Here is a 16,085-nt window from a genome sequence, read left to right on the forward strand (position 1 = left end):
TAAGTCGTATGCCTCAACAAATCTGTTGCCTCATTATAGGTTTCTTTGACAAGACACACTTCTAGTAAAACTATTGTCTCTAGCATTAGTCCTCTACATCTAGTTTATATAACTGTAGTCCCATATCGTTTGTAGTTTTCCTGCAACTTTTGTCAAACCAGAGAGTAATTACCTAAATTATCTCATTTCTCTCTCTTTTTTCTTTAATATTTGCATAATGCTAACATTATTTATGACTTACGACATTTTCCTGTATTTGTTAAACATTTACGCAGCAGACTGAGGATCTGTTCAGCCAGTTTTTGTAAAACCCCAGACTTCTGTGAGAACCTGGTAAGTACCCATATTGGTACATACATTTAAATCAGATTTCATGTTATTGCATATAACCACGTAGTTATTAATAAAATGAAAAATTCTTAACCACTCATGATGTAAGCAGATCAGACTCCTCCCCAAAAATATAACCCCTAAAAGATTTATGAATATTTTTTCTCTTTATCACTATCAAAAAATGCACAGTCTTAGCCAGTAATGACTTTGTGTCTTCTCTAATTAATGTAGTTTAAAAATTCACAAATTTGTGTGAGACCTGGTTATTGATTTTTCTTGAAGCATACATCAATATTTTTATAGCCTGAAATTTCTACTATATATCAATATTTCTTTAGTCTTTTTCTCCTTACTTCTACTCATTTTTTTCTATTTACCACTGAGTCAGAACCAGATTCTAAGTCCTGTTGCTCTATTTTTGGTTACAGAGATGTGTCATATTTTATAGTCAGTAGAGAGCTCCCTATTTTCATTGACGTTTTTCTACCTTTTTCCTTTTAAGTCATGCTGCTTGTAATCTTAGTGACACATAACAAACCGGGTGATTTCAATGTATATACAGCAGGAAACAAAAGATATGGAAAGCAGTTTGCAGTTTCAAAGTCCAGTGGCTAACTGCAGATAATAATTAGGAAGGAACAAGTACTTAAAAGGAGAGCAGACAGTAAATGACAGGCAGTGTGTCACTGTAATGCTGCCAGAGAGGCTCTTAGCTCACATCCTCAGTCTGGCAATTCAAAACTGATCAATTGGAACCTTGGAAGAGGAGGTATTTCCATTCAGATTTATATTTTACCGATCATTAATCATGTGTCATGTAGCTAGCTAGGAAAAAGCAACTGATTTTGTTCTAATTTAAATGTTTTGTACAGAAACACTGAACACTGATTTCCTGAATTAGTATTCTTTCAGGGTGATAATATCATCAAAAATATTGTAGTATTTGGCTCAGATTAGATGTGTGGTAAAAAGAACCACAGCCTTAAAAAATTGAGATCTTACACAGACACAGAAATGTTCATATTCAGAAATGAAAAGGAACTGGTAACTTTCCAAGCTGCTGAACAACTTCAAACAGCTACCATTAAAAATAAAATTACTTTCCCACACTGAATATGAAATATTTTCTAAAAATGCTCCAGATTTCTGTGCAGGAATTTAGAGCCATGCAGTAGCTCTAATGTTTTATCGATGTTCTACAATGCATCTGTGTACTTCAGTTTTGTATAAAAAGGGCAGGGAGGAAGCATCAGAGAAGACTTCTTCACTAAAAAGAAGAGTTTGATATCAGACTTTTTGTTCTTGTGATTAGATTTTGTATTACAGTCTGTGCCCTCCTGCTTAAGAATCTGAAAACATATTTTCTGGTTTATATTGAAACACAGGAGTCTTGAATATCTCTTCAGCTGCTTCCTAATGTTTGTTCCACAGGAAGGGAGTTAGTTCGTAGCATAGTGTGCTTTGTTGTATCTGCATCAGCAAAGCAGATAAGCTCAGCCTCTCTTCATCTGAAAAGGGAATAGAGGAGTAGCACCAGGAGACAGTGGAATACTTCAGGACATTGTGAAGATTTCAAGCAACAAGACAACTTCCAGGTGAGCAGAATAGGTCCTCTGCTACTTACATTCCTGTGCTGCTTCCCAAACTGCTAATTATGACATGAAAAACTCTGTTTGTGTATGTTAACATACATTTTAGTGCTGGGTATTCCATGCAGAAGATGGTTCTTCACCAGCTGTTCACTGTGACACATGTGGACTGGTGTCATATGGAAGGGGCCAGCAGGGCTTTTTCCTGAAAACCTGATGCTGAGATTTGGCTACTTATGTACTTTGATTACACTAGACTTCTTTCCATAGAGACCTTATCACATGAAAGGGCAGGCTCCTCATGAGTCCCGGCACGTTTCTTGCTTTGGCAGATCCCTCCTTAGAATTCAGGGAGGCAGAAGATACTTTTCAGGTCACAAACATCATTTATGGCTTCTTGGGAGTTTTCCTGGACTGTCTACACTAGCACTTATTAGATGGCCTGCTGCAGTAGGACTGATGGCACTAAATCAAAGCACTGACAAAGCTTCTAAAGTACAATTCTTCTGTGTGCTTCCTGTGAGCACTTTCTCTCCTACCCTCTTTTACCATCTCTGTTCAGGGCTGAGCTTTTGGCACAGTCATTAACACGCAACTTTGTCAAGTTGTGACTTGCTTAGCAAAAGTGTGGAAATACAGGATTAAAAGCTTGTTTATCACAGAACTTGTTTGCTAGCATAGGGCATCAAAGCAAGTTGTTCCGTGGCAGTGCTTTTTTAGTGTCACGGGGAAAGTGAAATCCATGCCAGACAATGCAGTGCATCAAGCCCAGGAAGCTGCAGGCATTTTTCTTGTAAACTTCTTTCATAGTCAAAATCCCAGACACTGAAAAATCCCTGCAGTATGGTGTTTTAAATGAGGTACAGCAAGAGCAGCAAAAAAAAAGTGGGCATGCTCTGCTAATGAGGGCAAATTGTGCCAGCTCTCTACAAATAGCGTATTTCCACCCATATCAAACCTGATAGATGTGGAAAGAGAGGAGAGAGAGGTTATAGTGCTGTTTATTCTTTTCTGCTCACCTCAGTCTGAAGTCTTGTTGAGACCATGGATCGTATTGTATCTGATCTTGCCCCCATTAAAAAAGGACACTATTTTGTGTGGAAGTTGGATTGCCTAAGGAAGAAAATGGCAGTAGTCAGATCCTCACCACACACCCAAACATAGTATAGCTCTCAGATATTGCTGCTGGCTTTAACAGTAATAATATGATTGACAGCAATCAGTTTGTGGCCTTCATTAGATTAATGAGTCTGGCTGTTGTAACTTGTAATATTTTACAGCTACTATTCAGGGTATTTATATGCAGTTGCAGACAGTGCTGCAGTATATGAAGAGCATCCATTTGGAGGTTTCCAGTTCATAACAAATTTTGTTGTTTATATAGCATTCAAATATGCTAGACATTTTTTCTAGTATTAGACATTTTTTTCTTAAGTGCTTTCTGCGGTAACTTAATAAATCATTCCTCATATCCTCATGTTTAAATTATATTCCCATATACAGTGCATCCATCAGAGTTGATGAGAGTGCAACAGTGCATGCTCTAACTTCCAAAGAGCTGGCATCTCACGCCCTCATTAGCAGGAACATATCTAGAAGCTATAAATGCTTTCTAAAGATCCAAACAGCACAGCTCTCTGTGACTTATTCACTTCCTGCTTTCCTTCAAAAGCGGCTGAAAGAGGCACTCTGCACCTGTCTTCTCCTTGTGCTGACATCTGTTTTTAAATGAGAAAGGAGGCAATGAATGTTAAGCTGAAGGGACTTCCTTTACTTATGATTGCAAAGATTCTCGGCTTGAAGAATGAGTTCAATTCCAGTTCCTTTCACCTTCCTTGCTACACAGGGAGACAAAGAGACCATTCATAGACATAACACATGTGACATGGGGCAGTCTAATGGCATTAGAACAGTTCAGTGAAACATTAATGAATTTACAGTGATGACAGCACAACAGTGCCAGAATCTGCTCTGTGCTGAGTGGTTTTCATAAGTAACCTCAAACACAAAAAAAACAGCCAGGACTAAAATCTTTCATTTTCTGACAAAATATAATCAACTGTTTTTCTTTTTAAACCAGTAACCATTCCCTTGGTGTTTCTCCCACTCCATGTAATTTCTCAGGTTCTTCTCACCAAGCTCAGATAAGACTACAGCTTTTCCAAGTATCTGATGGTTCAAATATATTTTTGCCCCTAATCTCCTGTGCTTCATACTGCTTGCTCAACAGCTGCTTGGACTGAGATATAGAAAAAAACTTGCACAGAAAAATAGATTATATAATTTTCCTATAGCACTATACCTTTAATCCAACCTTACATTCACATCCTTTTCTTCACCATTATACCACCTTGCTGTCACATATCTGTGCTTACTTAAGTATTTGAGAGAGGTGGATATGTAAGGTGTTAAGTTAGATGTCAGCAAGGTTCTTGAGATGAGGAAAGATGTGAGCACTGGCTGTTTACAAAAGATTTTATCCTGCCTCGCTGACATCAAAAAGGTTATTGCCATTGACTTAAATTAGCATGGTGACAGAAATCTCTGCTAGACTGTCCATTTCCAGAATCCTGAAGAGAAAGGTGTTGGGCATGAGGAGATAAATGTGTGGGAGCTTCTCTTCACAATCTACCCAGAACAGAGGTCATATTTTACCATCCACAAAATTATTCACAAGATTAGTAATTTCACTGTAGATATCCCCCTGTAAGGAGAACTGTGAGTCTGTACTTCAAGCAAAGCAAAGTAGTCCCAGAGTTCTGTGGTTTTAAATATATCCCATTACATTTCTCTGAAGAAATAGGTGTTCTTCCAAATGCTATAAAGATACATGTTATAAATCACATTGTCCTTTCCAAGGAAAATGAGTAATGAAACGGACAAGGAAGAGGACAAAGCGGGAAATAAGTATCTATGTTTTCAGGGATCTGCTAAACCCAACTGAAGCTAATTTCAAATGCTTAGAGAAAGGGAGGCTGGGGTGGAGAAATATGCACTGCAGTCTGCAGTGTTCACACTGAATGGGTAAATACAATGAAGCTTGCCTTCCTTTAGTGGAATATCAGTAAAACCAAGCAGTGTGGGGTGCAGCGTAGACCAGCTAATTTCATAGATAGCCAAAGGTCTGGAGAGACTGTGATCTGTACCCAAGACAGCAAGAGCAAAGGCAGCTTTCATAGCAGGCAGAGTTCATTAGTAGAGCAGTAAGATGTGAGACTGCACTCCAGATGCACTGGAGCAGTTTTCTTACAGAAAATGTGACTCTAAGGACATTGCCATGAGAGAGGGATCACAGAAGCAATGCAGAGCAGAAGTGCATCCACAGAGGTTTATTTTCTCCCCTGTCTGCTTGTCAATTGATTTCAGTGGGAGTTCTCATGTCAGCAGGGATTCCTGGGAGAAGACAAATCTACCCTCTTTCTATCAGAAATGCTATGAGAATCAGATTTACAAAAATGTATTATATAGGATTGATTGCCTTCATTAGCCTCATTTCAGTAATATTATTAGATATAAATCACAAGACAATTTCTTATGGAATTACATTCTTATTAATATCACATCTTCATACCCCCACCAGTTATCATCATTTATATATGCATCTTTCATATATTGGAAATCCCAATAAAATTAGCTAACTGGACACTAATAGCATGGCTGTATCTTTCACTCTCCCATATGTTCTGTTATCTTGTTTCTATCTTACTTTCTTTTTTATTGGGTTGTTGTTTGGGTTTTTTTTAGTTGTCATATTGTATTGCAGAGCACAGAATGCTTTTCTGGTCTTTACAATGTCTCATACATTAAAAATGCATTAGAGAAGATATCACCTACCTCAATTTGCTTTAAAATGTCTTTTCTTCATAGCTATTGAAAATAAGACTCATGAAAGTATTAATCCTAAACAGAGTAAGTGATCTAGGCCAAAATTTACTAGTAAAAGGATGATGTGAAAACAAAAAAAGTATAGCTTTCTTCTTATTCTTGGTGTTCAAAACAATTCATTGTTGATAATAGTCATAACAATAAGAAAAACTTGGAGAGAAATTAAAATTACTTCATCTAATTCAAACTCGGGGACAAAATCAGTTTTCCTAAACAATGAAAAAGCTTCTTTCCAAAGTGGTTTTATCTCTATGGAACTGCTACAGAAGTCATGCTGTTATATACTCCTTCTCTTCAGTATATAGAAGGCTGGGGGAGATACTTTTTTCACACATATTCCCAGGCCTGCTCTATTCCCTTTGTGCTTTGTGAGATCAGCACAAAAGGTCTAGAAAGTAGGCTGGAAAAATCAGCTGCAGCTTCTCCTTGAGAGAAGGGCTCCCCAGGTGCCTCAATGCCAGCAGAAAGAGCTGTTCCCCACCAGCAGCTCAATCCTGCTCTCTGGCAGGCTGACAGACCAAGGTCATCATGCTGACTGTGATCCCTACCTGGCCATGGGAAAGCCCAGCCTCTAGGGAATGCAGCTGGTGAGGAGCACCAAAGCACCTCCCATCTATCCCAAAATCAGGCGCCAAAAGGTCCCTGCTGTCTCCCTGCATGTCAGGATCCTACGTGCACTTATACCCTGCAGGTTTATACATTAATTCTTTCTAACAGGACTTATTAGCAGCAGAAGAGCATGATTGCATCCAGACTGTGACATGGGGCTTCCTACAGAGCCAAACTTTCTGGTTTATTATATAAGCAATAATTTCACCGAATAGCTGAGGTTGGAAAGCCCCTCTAGAAACCAACTAAGCCAAACCCCCTGCTCAAAGCAGGGTCAACTTAAAGCAGATTTTCAAGGCCACATCTCATTGGGTTTTGAATATCTTTAAGGATAGAGAATCCATCACCTCTCTGAGAAACCTGTGCCAGTGTTTAACTACTCTCACAGAAATCACTGTTTTTCTTATGTTTAAATGGAATTTCCTGTGTTTCATTTGCTCCATTGACTCTTGTCCTGTCACTAGGCACCACTGAAAAGATCCTGACTCTATCCTTTTCAATAACCTCCTCCAGGCATTTATTCACACTGATGAGATCCCCACTGAGCATCTTTATCTCATGGCTCAATCACCCCAATTATTTCACTATCTCAACCTTTCCTGTTAGGAAAGGCACTCCAGTTCCTTAACCATTTTTTTGGCCCTGCACTGGACTCCCTCCAGTAGTTCAACATCTCTCTTGTCTTGAACAGCCCAGAACAAGACCCAGAACTTCAGGTGTGGACACGACAGCATTGAGTAAAGGGGCAGGATCACCTTCCTTGACCTGCTGGCAATTATCTTCCCAATAAAGCCCAGAAGGTACTCAAGCTGCTTTTCAGATGGTTGACCCCAGCTTTTACAGGTACCTGCAGTTCTATGGGTTCCTTTGACTTGGCATTTCCCTTTTCTGACCTTCAAGATGTTTTCGTCAGCATGTTTCTCCAGTCACAAACATGTGGTATAGCAGCCACTCATTCCAGTTTTCTATCATGTAAACTTGCTGAGGAAGCACTCTGTCCCACTGTCCAGCTATCTTATGAAGATGTTAAACACTTTTGGCCCCAATATCAATCTCCAGTGTTCACCTCTGGTGAGTGGCCTCCAGGTGAATTTGTGTGGCTGATCATAGTCCTTTCAGCTTGGCAGTTCAGGCAATTTTCAGTCCAACTCAGTCCCATTATCTAGTCTGTACATCACTGATTTACCAGGAAGGATGTTACAGCCACCAGTGCGAAAAACCTTGCTAAACTCAAGATAACATACACTGCTCCAACTGATGTGTAGTTTCTTCTTGAAGAAAAGAGTGACATTGGCTTTTTTCCAGTCCTCAGGACCCTTCCCTGATGGCAAATCAAGAAACGTCTTGCAGTGACATTAGGTCCCTCAGCACTTGTGGTTGCATCCCATCAGTTTGACTTGTGCTCATTCTAGCTCTGTAAAGGTCCCCTAATCTGGTTGTTCTCCAACAACAGCAATTCTTGCTTATTCCAGATGTTTCCATGTCTTTTAGGGACACAGGGAGATGCCAGAGATCCATGAAGGTTGGTTTTATCAATAGAGACCAATGAGAAAAGCGCACTGGTCTTTTCTGTGTCCCCTGTCACCAGGTGGTCTGCCCTGTTCAGCAGTTGGCCAACATTTTGCCCAGACTGTCTTTTGCTGATGACGTACCTGTAGAAACCTCCCTTTTTGCCCTTCACATCCCTAGCTAGATTCAAACCCAAGTGGTCTTTGATTTTGCTAACCTGATCCCTGCATGCTTGGTCAGTGTCTCTATATTCCTCCCATATGACCTAACTACTTCCACCTCTTGAATGTTTCTTTTTTACCTTTGAGCTTACTGTTCATCCATGCAGGCCTCCTCCCACCTCTGTTTTACCTCCTGCAGGTGGGGATCAACAGCTCTTGAGTCTAGAAGAGCTGATCCTTGAAAATCAGTCAGCCCTCCTGAACTCCTCTCTTCTGCAAGAGGGTGTCACATGGGATTCTTCCACGTATTTCCTATTGTTTGCTTTTCTGATGTCCAGGGTTATTAAATTGCTATCTTCTCTCAGGATCCTGAGTTCCATCTGCTCCTGGCATTCACACTCAGGGGTCTATGCTGGGGCCAGTTCTGTTCAATATTTTTATTGATAACATGGATGAGGGTGTTGGGTCTATCATCAGAAAATTTGCAGATGATACTAAACTGGGAGTGTGTGTCAATCTGTTGGTGGGTAGGAGGCTCTGCAGAGAGACCTGGAATGGCTGGATAGATGGGCACAGTCCAGTAACATGAAGTTTAAGATGAAGTTTAAAAAGTCCAACTGCCGAGTCCCACACAAAACCCCCTGCAGCATTACAGCCTGGGCATGGTGTGGCTGGACAGTGCCCAGGTGGAAAAGGACCCAGGGGTACGGGTTGACAGCCAGCTGAACATGAGCCAGCAGTGTGCCCTGGTGGCCAAGAAGACCAAAAACATTCTGGCCTGCATCAGGAATAGTGTGGCCAGCAGGAGCAGGGAGGTCACAATTCCCCTGAACTCAGTGCTGCTGAGACCACACCTTGAGTGCTGTGTCCAGTTCTGGGCCCCTCAGTTTGGGAAGGATGTAGAGATTCTTGAGCGCATCCAGAGGAGGCAACAAGGCTGGTGAGGAGCTTGGAACACATGCCCTGTGAGGAACGACTGAGGAAGCTGGGGTTGTTTAGCCTGGAGAAAAGGAGACTCAAAGGTGACCTTATCGCTCTCTACAACTCCCTGAAAGGTGGCTGTAGTCAGGTGGGGGTTGGTCTCTTTCTCCAGGCAACCACTGACAGAATGAGAGGACACAGTCTTAAGCTGTGCCAAGGGAAAATATAAGTTGGATATTAGGAAAAAGTTTTTTTACGGAAAGAGTGATAAAGTACTGGAATTGTCTGCCCAGGGAGGTGGTGGAGGCACCATCCCTGTATGTGTTTATAGAAAGGTTGGATGTGGCACTCAGTGCCATGGTCTTCTTGAAGTATTGGGGTATGGGTTGGACTCAATGACCTTGAAGGTCCCTTCCAACTTAGTGATTCTGTGATTCTCAACCAGTTCATCTCCTTTTGTGAAAGTCAGATCTGCAGAGCATCTCTTCTCTTCACGTCCTCAGGCACCTGTATCAGAAATATTACTATTATTAATAATAATTTTGTAATATTATTTTTTCATTACTGTCTATCAATGCACTCTAGAGGCCTCTTGGATTGCTTTTGTCTAGCTGTGTCCAGCCATTGCAGCACTCCAGCCATGTCACTGTAATTTTCTCTTAATCAGAGATTTCAAAAATCAGGCTCCATCTGATGAAAAATTCAAAGGTGAGAATTTTCCCTTTTTTTCTTTTCCAAACAATTGGCAACAAACAGAAAGTCTATTTCTCAGTACCATTGCAAAGAACATGTGTTATGGTCAAATAAATCCTATGCTACTGTTGGTTTTGTAACAAAGAAATGTTTCTATCAAAAGGTTCTTATCACCAAAATTAAACACAATTGATAAACAGCTTGCTAATATTTTTCTGTGAGCCAGTTTTTAAATGGGTCACATTGTTCTTTTCTTTGCTAGCAACCTAAAATAGAAGTTATTATATCAACAGTGGTTTGCACATAATAAAACACTATCTGAAATTTAGTTCAGTAATGTTTTCACATGAAAATTAAGGCTCAAGTAATATTGTTATGGTAAATTATCATAGTTTACTCTTTATTTTTCTATTTAGAAGCTATATTCTTGATAGTAAAAATTGCAGTCCGAGTTCTGAACAGAGAAAATGATCTTTTGGTACTGGCAATAAGAAAAATAAACACTCATGTTGAGAATATAACATTATTGAGACTTCTTTTCCCTTCATAGGCCAAATTCTCTGCTGGCATATTTGATGCAATTCCACAGACTCCACTGGGACTTCAAATTTTGTAACAGAGAACATAGGACATTTTTTATTATGGTTGTAATTTTGTAAAAATAAGGATAAAATTTAAATAGAAGCATTGACAGCATTTGCTTTCACAGATCTCGGATTTGAGAAGCTATTTATGAATATCAAATTGTGGTCCATTTCTCCCTGGAGTATCACGCAGATGTGCAGCTGCACAGCTGCAGCTCTTCAACACCAAGGGTTGAGCTGTCTCCAGACACCAGTAAAAAGCCAAGCACATGCAGGCCACACAAGGTACACAGAGCCATTCAAGAGTCACCACCACCTCCAGGGGAGGGGTTTTTTATGCTCACTACGGAACATTCTGAGAAAATGAAAATTCAGATGTGCACAGGGTGCAAGCTAAGCAGCTTGCCCAGCTCAGATTTGTGCATCACATAAGTGCTGGTGAGGATTGTGCTCAGGCAATACCACATGAGGCTGCAGAGAATTCCTTCTCAGAGAATGGATTTCCTCACTACTGTGTAAGCAGCTTCTGTTCCCACTCAGCCCTCAGTTCAGAATTAAAGGGCAACTGAAGGCTCCACTTCGGTGGCTGAAGTTAAAGTAAGACTAAAATGGTCAAAGCCATTTGCGACAATGAAAAGCATAATGAGGGAAAATAAAGAAGTCTTTCCACCACCTGCTGAGGAGATGGGAAGTGCAGGAGAAAACACACTCAAGTACAAGGTCCTGAGTATTTCAGGCACCATGTGTTAAACTCTTTGGGGATTCTTCAGAGAGGTGAACTTCACTTGCACTGAGATCAATGAAAACCTGCGCATTCAATCTGTTTCTCATAAAAAAAATAACTCTGAGTCGCTCCAGTGTGCAAGTCAGAACTGTCTGAAAGTCACAGGGAAATGGAGGGCTGAAAGGCTAAGAGTTTTGTGCTTCTTTTTCTTTTTATACACTTTTTATTCCCACAGATCCTATGGGAAGCATAGGACTTCAGCACAGGGACAGCCAAAAAGATTCAGGGCTGTTAAAATAGTAGCTTGTTTAAATCCCAAGGTAAACTAGTTGTGCTAAATTAATCTGTGAACCCTCACATCAGATCTAGAGCCTCTGAGCAGTACAGATATTTTGAGATGATCTAATTGTGGTTGGAGAGAAGGGAGAGTGTGAGCATGAATAACACTGTGCTGTGTGCTGCAGTGGGGTTAGCACACAGCACAGTGCAAAAAGCTGACATGGGCAACGCAGCCAGAACACCAGGGAGCAAAGCTATCTAGGCATTTCTAAAAATTAGTTGCTGGAATAATCATAGAATAGCAGATTTGAAATGCTTGCTAGGAAACTGAGGAAGATGTGTAAGGAAAAACTGTGAGTATTTGGAAGTGGTGGTAGGATTAGAAAGAGCAGGGAAGGGTTCTGTTTCCAATTAATAACTTAATAGACAGGAATTGTCTCTTGTGGAAGTTTTTCTAGCTCCTCAACAGGAATCAGAGACACCCTGGGTAGCTTTATTTTCTAAACTCAGGCAGGACCAATTAAAATCAGTGCCTCTCTCTAGAGTGAGTTAGAGGATAAAAGTGCTTCCATCTTTAACATGTGTTGAGAAGCAGGGGACAGGATTTGACAGGTGAAAGCTGTACCATGGAGCTGAAGGAGATGAGCATTTGGGGAACACCAGGGACACCGCTCTTTTGTGGGTCTGGCACTGCCAGATGCTGTGGGCTGGGAGCACTACATCCATCCCCTCTCACACCCAGCCTAACATAGCACCCCAAAACACCAGAAACTATCCAGGTGTTGCCAAGATAATCACTAACACCAAACAAGAGGGCAACAGAGAAGACTTCTAATGTACTGCTGAGAAATGTGGAATATGTAATATATTGCTATATCCACCCTCTTTGGGTGGATGACATTTAAACACTGAAATGGATGTTTTTCAAAAATTATGGATAACACTTTTGTTTTTACCCCTCTGCACAAATGGTGGAAAACATTTTTTTTTTAAACTACTCTGCAGACAGAAAAAAAAAAAAAAGAATAACAATTTCACTGTTTCTGACTCCTTCAAGATGTGATTGATCATTACATTGTCACAGGTCAAACTCTGCCATAGAAAACTACAGATAATCTTCAGCTGCATTTCCTAAACCATTAATAGGATAGACAAGGCTAAGATAACAATGCACAATTTATTTTCCAAAAGCAGCTGACAGGAGGAAATGGATACCAAATGAATTAACTCATTAGAACAGTACGGCACATTTGGAAATTCAAAACAGACTGCCTGGAATGATTTAAATCTATCACAAGGTTAATGTCGGTCTCTTGCTTAGGCGTGTCAGTGTTGTAAACTACTGATCCAGTTTTAGAAAGGTTGATGTGTGCATGCCCTTGGACTTATGCCTCAGGGTGGCCTGGACTTAATTAATTACATGACTTGAATACCACCTATTGTGGCCCCCACAGGTTGCATAATATGTGCAAAGGTTACATTCACATGCATGGACACACAAAAAACCACACAGACATACCAACACTTTATACTATAAACAAAAAATATTTGTTAGCTTGTTGAGAATCATTATTAAAAATAGCAAGTATCTTACAGGCTGTAAATACATTTTGTCTTTAAAGAATTGCATCTATATCCAGCGCAAAAACTTGGCAGTTGTCTCAAGGGAGCAAAGTTTCTCTAATGCCTGATTTATAACCAACTGAGAATTTCTCAGGAATTGGGTTTTAACATTTGTCAGACACAAGTTGTCAACAAAGCCTATTTTCTCCCACCTGTGTCTCTTTCATAGTTACAGCAGTATATTTTTAGGAAATTGTGGACTTTCATTCAGCATACCAGACTCCATTACAGCACTGCTAAGGTAATATCTACAGTTATAGCTGTCATTAATATGGTATTTAAGAGCTTTAGTTGCTTTTTTTTTTCCTTCACAGGGTAATAAGCCATAATTAAAGGAGTCAGGGGCTGTATTACAGAAACATTTACCATCCCACGTGTAGCACAAAGATTATTTTGCAAAGGGACAACTGGGAGCCAAAGCAGTTCAGAGTATTTCTTCATATATTCATGGCAATAGCACAATTGCATTTGTCATTAAAAGAACAACATTATAACACAATAACTTGTTCAATCACTGTATCTGAAAATAGCTTAAATTTGATTAGTGTGTGCAGATAATGGGGACTAGACAACAGCATAGAAATGGTCTTGTTGACTTATATCTGAGGAGTCCACACACATGATATACAAGCAGTAGCTGTGTAAAGCTCTTTGCTTTCCTTTTGGTGCAGAAATCACCTGGAACAAGGGTCATCCCAAAACAAAAGCAATTCAAGCAGCCTGTCTGAGAGGAAGATGAGGAAGGAAGGAAGGAAGAAGGAAGGAGACTTATTTCATCTTCTGTACTGCGGATCATTTTGACATCATCCCGGATTATGCAATATACCATGGCGGGGACTGTGAAGCATGAGTTCATCAAGAAAGGGCACTTTCATTAGTGCTGCTGCAGTGTGTGTTCTCAGATGTCTGAGGTAGAAAGTTCATAGCCACAGACTTCACAGCACCGCTCTTTGGCCTGTCTACACCCATCCCTGGTTATCTGGAGTTATGGGGAAGCAAGGTTAAATGCTTTCATAGGAGGTGTGTGTTTATCCTGGTGGCATGCGAAGAAGAATCCCATTAAATTAAGTAGCTCCCTTCTTAAGAATGGCAATTACTGTGAAGCACAGATTAAAGTAAGATTCCATGAATTAGTGATCTGATTTTATTTGGCAGTGATGTTTTACAATGTGTAGTGTCAAACACTATATAATGTCAATGATAAAGAGAGCACATGAGGATTTACAATGCATAATGACGTGAAATGTCTTTGGTGCTCAAACCCTCACTCCTTTGTTTGCATGTAAACCATAAACTGGTTTGGCATAAAGCACAAGATTTTTTCTCATCGCAAAAAAAAAAAAAAAAAACAAAAAGGGGTCAGCTGTACTGGAATGAGGTAAAAGTACAAAAGTAAGGGCAGGATTACTACAAATCATGGGATTACTTTATATGGTCACAACCCTTTTTTTCCTTGAGTATCTGGATTTAGTAGGATTTTCCAATAATCTTCAGAGAAGTGTTGAAAGTCCATTTTTAAAATTGTATAGATCTTTGTCTTTTATTGAATTACCCACATACATCTGCACACACACATACACACACATGCACACATTCTTAACTCCTTTCATTATGCACCAAAAGGCTTTAGTGGCCCCAAGTCACAGCACTCCTGAAATCAAACATGTTGGTATTTTATGGGAGTTATCTTGCAGATTCTTGTAGAACAGATGTGTGATTCCAATTCATGTAACCTGCCAGCTCTGTGAATTGAGGGTCTGAATCAGATATAGTCCTCTTCTTTTATTTTGTTCTGGCTTAAAACAGGTCTCACTTCATCCATGCAATTGTCCCAAAGAGAATTGCTAGATTTAGCTGACAGATGCAAAAAATCTCATGTTGTCACAGAATTCCCCAGTGTCTATTCAGCACCAGATGTCAAAGAATGCAAATCTACAGCTGGGTCTGGTGTTCATTTGTACTCCAAATTCCCTCCCTCCCAGCTGTTGTTTTCCACTTCCATGTACATTAGAGTTGAATTTTCAGAAGCAGGAGATAGACACTTATGGCTTCCTATATTTATATGAATATATATGTTTCTTTATTTACCTGGAAAAAATCTTTTTGAGTTGAATAATGGTGTATTTGTGAAGGCATGTTTCAGTATGCTTACCCATAACTATTGAAAACAGCCTTACTCATCTTGTAAATACAATCTCTTCTCAGTAAGTTCTCTGGAACTGGAGTTGTCTTTCCAAGTAGCTGTTAAGAGGTACAGAATGGGATTTTCACCCTTGCTTAGGCCTCCTGGGCACCATGGAAATAATAAGCATGACCACAGTAATACAAAACAAAAGACCTATAGTCATGAGGAGCTGCAGAGCAGTGTTTATTCAGTTATCTGGGGAGCCTTTTGATGGCTATCCTTTGTGCCCCTCAGGAAAAGAAGTTCTAGTCTGGAACTACAATGACTGGTTTTAAATTTTGCTCTCCCTCATGTAGATATTACCAGCCTGCACAGCTTCTGAAATATTGTCAGACAATAACAAGTCTGCAAGAGCTGAATTAATTTTTCTATTTTTTTCCCTACCTATACTGGTGGAAAATTTGAAATAACAGGTAAAGGTGAGAAGAAGAAGAAGACTACAGAAGTCTACATTTGTTTTCCTGAGCTTCCTGTAAATTAATTCAGAGGTTCAGAATTTCGAAGGTTCACCTGCAGTGACCTCTAGTGTAGTTTAGATTTCCTTTTCTTAAATGAAGACAGCATGCATATGGAGACCTTCTCATTCTGCTTATTCATGTGATGATGATCTTTCTGCTTATTTGTGTGATGACTTCAGCTCACTGAGTTCTCTGTTGTACAGATATTAATCATAATCTAAGAAATTATTTCATTTATTATACTTCTGATTTTCAGCCAGTCAAGAAAGTTGGTTTCATCTCAGGCTAAGGACACATTACTGAGTTTAAAAGGGATGAGTCGTAAATGATGGGAGAGGAAAGTATGCAAAACACAGGTTCAAATTTAAATTAAAAGTCCAGATTAGACAATCACATGTAAATCCCCACTTTTTAACGAAGATCATAGCACGCACTTTAGCATTGCAACATGCCTTATATCAGACTGCAGTAGTTTTCCAGAACATTCATCTTTATGCACTGCTTTTATGCCCTCAGCTGTATTGGGATATTG

At 39.8% G+C, this 16,085-nt stretch overlaps 1 long non-coding RNA gene across 1 annotated transcript; it reads left to right on the top strand.

Moving 5' to 3' along the window:
* Positions 1 to 272: 272 nt before the first annotated feature.
* Positions 273 to 14,265, top strand: LOC116807874 (uncharacterized). The gene is made up of 3 exons (XR_004367097.3): positions 273 to 333; positions 1,765 to 1,928; positions 13,582 to 14,265. It is a non-coding gene; the product is annotated as an uncharacterized lncRNA (long non-coding RNA).
* Positions 14,266 to 16,085: the final 1,820 nt, after the last annotated feature.

This window comes from Taeniopygia guttata, chromosome 2 (genome assembly GCF_048771995.1).
Source record: "Taeniopygia guttata chromosome 2, bTaeGut7.mat, whole genome shotgun sequence".
Classification (NCBI taxonomy): Eukaryota; Metazoa; Chordata; class Aves; order Passeriformes; family Estrildidae; genus Taeniopygia; species Taeniopygia guttata.